The sequence below is a fragment of the Orycteropus afer genome, unplaced genomic scaffold (assembly GCF_000298275.1).
Source record: "Orycteropus afer afer isolate SDZICR_OR568_19922 unplaced genomic scaffold, OryAfe1.0 scaffold00028, whole genome shotgun sequence".
NCBI lineage: Eukaryota > Metazoa > Chordata > Mammalia > Tubulidentata > Orycteropodidae > Orycteropus > Orycteropus afer.
Window position 1 is genome coordinate 11,572,320 of NW_006921615.1, and position 7,843 is coordinate 11,580,162.

Sequence of the window (7,843 nt, forward strand, 5' to 3'; positions counted from 1 at the left end):
CCCCCCCCCCTTATATCTTTGGTGTTGTTTCTTCTCTTGTTTGTTGGCTCTTCACCTTTATTTGAGCTTTATATGTGGGATATTTTCAAGTCTCAGTCTTGGATCCTTTTCTCTTCTTCCTTTATCATCTCTTTCTTTTCAGTTTCATTACAACGTAATTTCAGGGTAGCTCAGTTGCCTAAGGCATTTGACTGCTAATCAGAAGGTTGGAGGTTTAAACCCACCATCTGTTTCATGGACAGAAGATGAGGCAATCTATTTTTATAAAGATTCACCACCTTGGAAACCCAATAAGGGCCACTATGAGTTGGAATAGCCTCTGTGGCAGTGGATTCTTAAATGTACAGGCACAGTCCACATTTCTACTCAGAACTCTGGTCAGGAATTTCAAAACTGCATGCTTAGTATCTTCACTTGGACATCACTAATTCATTTCAACTTACACTTGACTAAATTAAATTAAGTGATTTTTGATCATCAAATATTATCTATTAAAATGCATGACACTTCCAGATACTCAGGAGGGCCAGAAATCTAATTTTCCTTGATCTCTCTCTTTCCTCTCTCCACCTGTGTCTAATCCATCACAAAATCCTGACCTAAAAACTTCTGTAATATATATTTTCCATCTTTGTGGAGATAACCATAGTCCATTTTACCACCAGCCCTTGCCTAAAGCATTGCAATAACCCCCTATCTGATTTCCATTGCTTCCATTTGTGTCTCATGCCAGTACTTAAGTGTTTTTAAAACTTATATCACATCATGTGAAACCCCAGCTTAAAGTACTTCAGTGCCTTCCATTGTTTTTAGAATGGAAATCAAAATTCCTAACATGTCCTCTAAGGCTTTAAATGGTCTGGATCCTACTAAGCTTCATGTGTATCATATCACTTTTTCATCTACATCTGGATGGTTTCCAAAGTGTGATTTCCAGTACAGTACCATCAGTATCACCTGAGAACTTGTTAGAAGTGCAAATTCTCAAGCTTCATCCCAAACCTACTGAATCAGAAAGTCCAGGAATGGGAACCAGTACTCTGTGTTTTAACAGATGTTGTGGTTACAGTATTAGACTGCTAACCAAAAGGTTAGTGGTTGGAATCCATTCCACAGGAGAAAGATGAGGCAATGTGCCTCCATAAAGATTTACAGTTTTGGAAACCCTTATGGAGCAGTTCTACTCTCTCCTATAGGGTTGCTATTCAGAATCAACTTAAAGGCAGTGGATTTTTTTTTTTAATTATTATTACTGGTAGTTCTGTTGCAGAATAAAATTTGATACCTACTACTCTAGGTTTCTGTGCTCCAGTCACAATTAATAGGCCACAAGTCACAGTCACAAAACTATTGGCTTCCCAATGAACATTAACATCTAACTTATTTAATAATACTTTTGTAAAAATACTTGTGGGCATGTCATAAAACTACATTTATGCATTATATATGCATACATCATTAGGATTCTAATTTTAAATAGGAATATATATCAAATATATTTTCAGTTTTTTTACACAACTAACACATTACACGTTTTTTGCGAACCATAAGATCTCCTCCCACATTAGTTTCTTATGTGCACACTACACTATGTGCATTATATTCATGTGTGCATTATTTACACAGGTGTGTTGGTTGTGAAAAATGACACACACACACACACACACACACACACACACATATATACACACATAATTGAGAATATGGATAATTATAACAGCAGCCAGATAAAGGAACAAACTATTACTAACATCCCAGAAGACACTTCATTCTACTTGGAATCAGTAACCCCTGAGGATAACCACTAACTATCCTGAATTTTGATATCACAGATTACATTTTTCTGTTTCTGTGTACTTTATAAAAACAAGACAAAACATTATGTACTCTCTAGTGTCTGGCTTCTTTTGTTAAGCAGTGTGTTTGTCAAATTCATCCATACTGTCACATGTAATTGTAGAGTCTCATTGCTGAATGAGTAATATTCTACTGCATGAATAAACAGGATTTGTTTATTCATTCTACTATTGTTAGATATTTCAGTAGCTTCAGATTAGGGAACATTAGAATTAGTATTCTTTGAACAATCTACATGTTTTTGGATAAATATTTGTAATTATATGTTGAGTATATGCCTAAGATTGGAACAGCAGGGTCATAAATACATGTATATATTCAGTTTTAGTATTGTTGAGCTCCACCCGGTAGATTCTGACTCATAGTGACCCCATGTAATAGAGTGGCTCCACATGGTTTTCTAGGCTTTGATTTTTACAGGAGCAGATTACCGAGTCTTTCTGCCATAGAGTTGCTGGATGAGTTCTAACCAATAACCTTTCAATTAGCAGCTAAGAACTTAACCATTGTGCTACAGGGCTCCTTTAGTAGGTACTTTCAATGTTAGTAGATTCTATCAAAATTGGCAAAATAAATAAATCAATTCACATGCTCACCAACAATTTGAGAGCTCTGGGTGCTCCACATATTTGCCAAAATTTGTACTTTCCAATATTTTAATTTTATTCATTTCCATGATGAGTGGTAGTTGTTGTTGTTTGGTGTTCTAGTGGTTGTATAATATTAAGCACTACTTCTCTGATGACTAATAAAGCCAGAGTCTTTTAGACATTTAGTAATATTTTAAATATTGAATTCAGCTTTACAGGATCTAACTTTGCAAGTGCAAACAATGAATTCAGTATGTATAATACTAATAAATTGGTAAAAGAATATCACTATTTCTTTAAATTTATATATGGAGAAAATGAACATCAATTCTGAGTGCATATGTATACACACACTTACTGGTATTTTTAAAAAGTATCCTAAAATAGCTCATTTTAAAAAACCTAGACCCCTTTTTGTTCACCATTTCATTATTTCCATTAGTGTCAGGCTGGTATAATTATTTATAACACTGAAATCCTCAATAACGTTGGGAATGACACCATCAGGAAAGACAGTGTCTATCATTTGGGAAACTCTCATTGAAAAGGAAAAGCATTGCTGTCTTCTCTACTACAATTCTGGAAAGACTGAAAAGCAAGGATTCTCTCTCATTTAATCCTTTTTAGACACCCAGTGTTTTATGGCCTCTAGGCAAACTCCAAGATTTCTTTTCTTAAGGCTACTGGAATTAAACTAATATTGTGGGTTAGAATTATTTTCAGAATTATTATACTGTACATTAGTAAATCACGGAGTTCCTCATACTGAGAAAAACTAGGACAGAACTATGTGTTCATGACACTGTTGTTGTTGTTATGTGCCGTCGAGTTGGACCTGGCTCATAGTGACCCCTCCTTGGGTTTCCAAGGCGGTATCACTATGGAAGCAGACTGCCCAACTTTCCTTCTGAGGAGTGGCTGGTGGGTTTGAACTGCCAAACTTCTGGTTAACAATCAAGTGCCTTAGGCACTACACTAGTTCATGACACTAGGAAAATCAAATTAGGACTTAAATTCATTCAGACTGCTTTCTTGGTTGTCACTGAAATCCAAGCTTGGAGAGTACAACCTAAAAAGTTGATTTTTCAAACCACTCCATGAAAAAAATTAAAGCCTTCACTACATCCTACTTATTAACATCAGAGATGAAAGTCTGCCTGGGAAAAATTGTTCCAACTACATTGGCCGACTCGACGGCATATAACAACAACAACAACACATTGTCTTAACAAAATTCTATCACCACCACTCCAATTAAACACTAGAAAAATGCAGTAGTCTCCAGATAGATCTCTCTCTCCATGTTTGGTCACTTACTAGTCACCACACTCATCCTACCTATATCTGCCATATTAAATTTCTAGATCCCAAATTCTACTTTACCTTCCCCCAGAAACTTTCAATGTATGGAAAAATCAGTATCTTTTCTGTCTCCTCCCAGCCTACTCTCTAAATATGACATCAAATTACTTTTCAATGCCACTCCCAATTTTTTTTTTTTTCTTCTTTTAGAAGATACTCTCTATCTTTCTCTGGTCAAGTTGAAACTTCCTTTAAGAACAATCTCCAATGCCGTGTTTTCCAATAAACCTTTCCAGATTCTTCCAACTGATTATTATCTATCCCATATAAAATTTAAATGAAGTCATGTATATACCACATAACATTTATCATGTTTTACTTAACTCTGTAGTCATTTTCTAAACTCTTAAAAGTTCCTTTACAGCTCATGTATTTCAACCACCTACATATCAGTTCCGGAGCTCTGGTAGCATAGTGCCTAATGCACTTGACTACTAACCAGAAGGCTGGCTGTTCAAACTCATCAGCCACTCCTCGGAAGGAAGGTTGTGCAATCTACTTCCATAGTGATACCGCCTCAGAAACCCAAGGAGGGGTCGTTATGAGTCAGGTCTGACTCGATGGCACATAATAACAAAAAACTAACACACATATCAGTTCAATGCATTCTACTACTCTACTAAATTGTGAATAATCATCTAAAATATTTGAAGATATAAGATTATTGTTTTTCTCATAGTAAATATCTTAGTTCACATCCTTATTGTTTGTTATAATATGGATATAGGATTTGTTACATTCAAAAGAGTATGTGTAAATCATAAAAACCTAATAATAAAATGAGCAGCCATGAACCTACCACATAACTTAAGAAGTGGGATATTATTGATATCGTTATTCTTTCTAAATGTTTCTTTCATGCCATCTACTGGCTTTACACCTAGAGGTAACCATTATCTTGTCTTTTGTGAGTATCATTGCTCTTTTTTAATATTTTCAATTCAATTAAATTTTTTATGTATACTTTTGCAACTTGCAACTTACACTAAATATTATGGGCTGCTCTCGCTTACTGTTCCATTATTCTACTCTTTATGGCCCTTGAAGTTGCTATTTTTCTGATATTATTAGTAATGCTGGTAAGAAGATTCTTGTATGCATTTTCCAGAGTGTACATGTAATAGCAAGCATCTCCAGGGTATGTACATATCTAGGAGTAGTGTTGCTGGGTCACAGTGTAATATATGTGGGTATATATGTAATATATGCTGGGTCACATTGTAATAATTCTGCAAATTTAAAGGATATTACTAAATTATTTTCTCAAGCAGCTGTGCCAATTTTATCCCTAAGATTTGATATTAATAAATATATAAATTTCTGCCAACATATTGCATATAAAATAGTATTCTTTGTGTTTTATCTTTCCTTTTAACAGATTAACAGAAACACTGATTTACTTTATTTTGTCTCTGCTTTCCTTCTGACACCCTAATTACATGAATGTTTACCCCTTAGACCTGTGTAAAGAAACTCTGTTAGTGCGTTGGGTAAAGCATTCAACGCTAACCAAAGGGTTGGTGGTTCAAACCTACCAGCTGTCTAGTGGGAGAAAGATGAGGCAGTCTGCTTCCATAAAGATTTATAGCCTTGGTGCCCATCAAGAAATGAATAGATAACCAGACTATGGTACATGCATACAATGAAATACTATGCAACATCAAAGAATAATGAAGAATCAGCAATCACCTCATAACATGGATGAACTTAAAGGACATTATGCTGACTGAAATAAATCAATCACAAAAGACAAACACTGCATGAGTACATTATCGTAAAAGTCAAGAAAAGGTATACACAAAGAAGGAAATTTTCTTTGTTGGTTACCAGGGAGGGGTGGGGATGGGAATGGAGGGAAAACAGATAGATAATTGAGAGACAGGCTTGAAATAGCTGAGGGCATTTAAAAAAGAAAGAAGATTAACCATTAGTTGGTAGCTTTTGAAAACTAGGTTATAGCCACAAGGGGGTTCATTGTAATAATCTTTGTTCTGTTTGAAATTACATAAAAACCAAAACTTACTGACATCTAGTTGGATCCGATGCATAGTGACCCCTCCTTGAGTTTCTGAGGGAGTATCACTAAGGAAGTAGGTTGCCCTACCTTCCTTCAGAGGAGTACCTGGTGGGTTTGAACCGCCAGCCTTCTGGTTAGCAGTCAAATGCCTTAGACATTATGTCACCAGAGCTTTTATTTGTTGTTGTTATGTGCCATCAAGTCAGACCCAACTCATAGTGACACCTCCTTGGGTTTCCGAGGCAGTATCACTACAGAAGTAGAATGCCCCATTTTCCTTCCAAAGAGTGGCTGGTGGGTTTGAACTGCCAGCCTTCTGGTTAGCAGTCAAGTGCTTTAGGCACTATGCTACCAGACGGAGATCCTTGAGCTTATTTATATAGACAAAGGTGCCATAAACATTGGAAGATATCGTATCTAGAAATGAATTGATTATGGCCTAAAAAGTTTGAGAAAAGACATGGTTAGATGTGTTCTTCCAGGTTTATGCTAAATTTTTAAACATGAGAAGAGAATACATCATTGCTAACATTTTTCTGGGGAGCTCTGGTAGCATAGTGCCTAAGCACTTGACTGCTAACCAGAAGGCTGGCGGTTGAAACCCACCAGCCATTCCTCGGAAGGAAGGTTGGGCAATCCTACTTCCGTAGTGATACTGCCTCGGAAACCCAAGGAGGGGTCACTATGAGTTGGGGCTGACTTGACGGCATACAACAACAACAACATTTTTCTGCATAGTCTGATAACATTTACATTTGTGGTGATCCTTAATATAGTACAGTAACAGATTCAGAGAGTCATTCGAAATAATATTTATGGGAGGTATGATGGACAATATAGCACCATGAGTAATGATTCAAGCAGCACATTTAACACATGGTATTAGAGGAGTTCAGAGGCAAGAAAAATCTACATTGTTTTAATACAATAATGATCCAACAAGCCAGAGCATTATGAGCTTAACAGTGCTACTATTTTTTTTTTTTTTTTTAATAATGGGAGATATAAAATTATCTAGAATCTTTTGCTTTTGTTTTGACAACAACATCTAGGAAGAGATAGTTCCTAGACCTAAAGAAGAAGAGATGGGGCCTAGATGCTATAAAGAAACCTCAGGTACACAGATTAGACAATAAACAAACATATGCACCTCTTCTCTACCTATTATTCTAAATATCTGTCAAGAACTCACTGTATGTAACATGGCCATTTTTTTAGTCATATTGCTTATATGGAAGACAGGGATCTTCCATATTTCTGAAGGGGCCCCAAACAATCTAGAGAAGTCCCTGTTTATTATTCATTAGTTCTATTTTTTTGTGTCTCTTATTTTCTGTATTGCCCCTTATTTTTCTCAGTTGCTGTATTGTGGTTATTTTCCTCAAACTCATTTTCTGGATCCAGAATTCTCTTTCATTGTGTCTAATCTGCTGTTAAAGCCTTCCTTTGATATTCTATATTGGATTCTTTTATTTCCCAGTTCAAGGATACCTATTTGGTATTTTTTCTAAATCTTCCACATCCTTTTTTATAATAACAAAATTTACAGAGGTTCTCAACTTGTCTTTTTTCCCCTCACATAGCAGGAATATTATTTTATGCACTATTATCTCTCTGGCAGCTTCAATATCTGAACTTCTATTAGTTATTTGTGTTATTTCTAATTTTTTTAAATCATATCTCCATATATCTTTTTTTTTTTTTTATTTCAACAGGACTTCATATTTGTAAGTTTCTTTCTAAAGATAGTTGAAGGCAAGATTGTTAGGGATTTACCTTATCCATTTTTAGGATTGGGTAATTTTGAAATTATGCTGTAGTCTCTACTATTTCTTCTCTCTTTCTGGTTTATCCTTTCTTCCATAGGGTAACTTTCAAAATCCCAACACAGAACATGGGACTTATTAGCACCTACAGTTTGTCCTCTGGTAGCATAGTGGCTAAGGCACTTGACTGCTAACCAGAAGGCTGGCGGTTCAAACCCACCAGCCACTCCTCGGAAGGAAGGTTGGGCAAT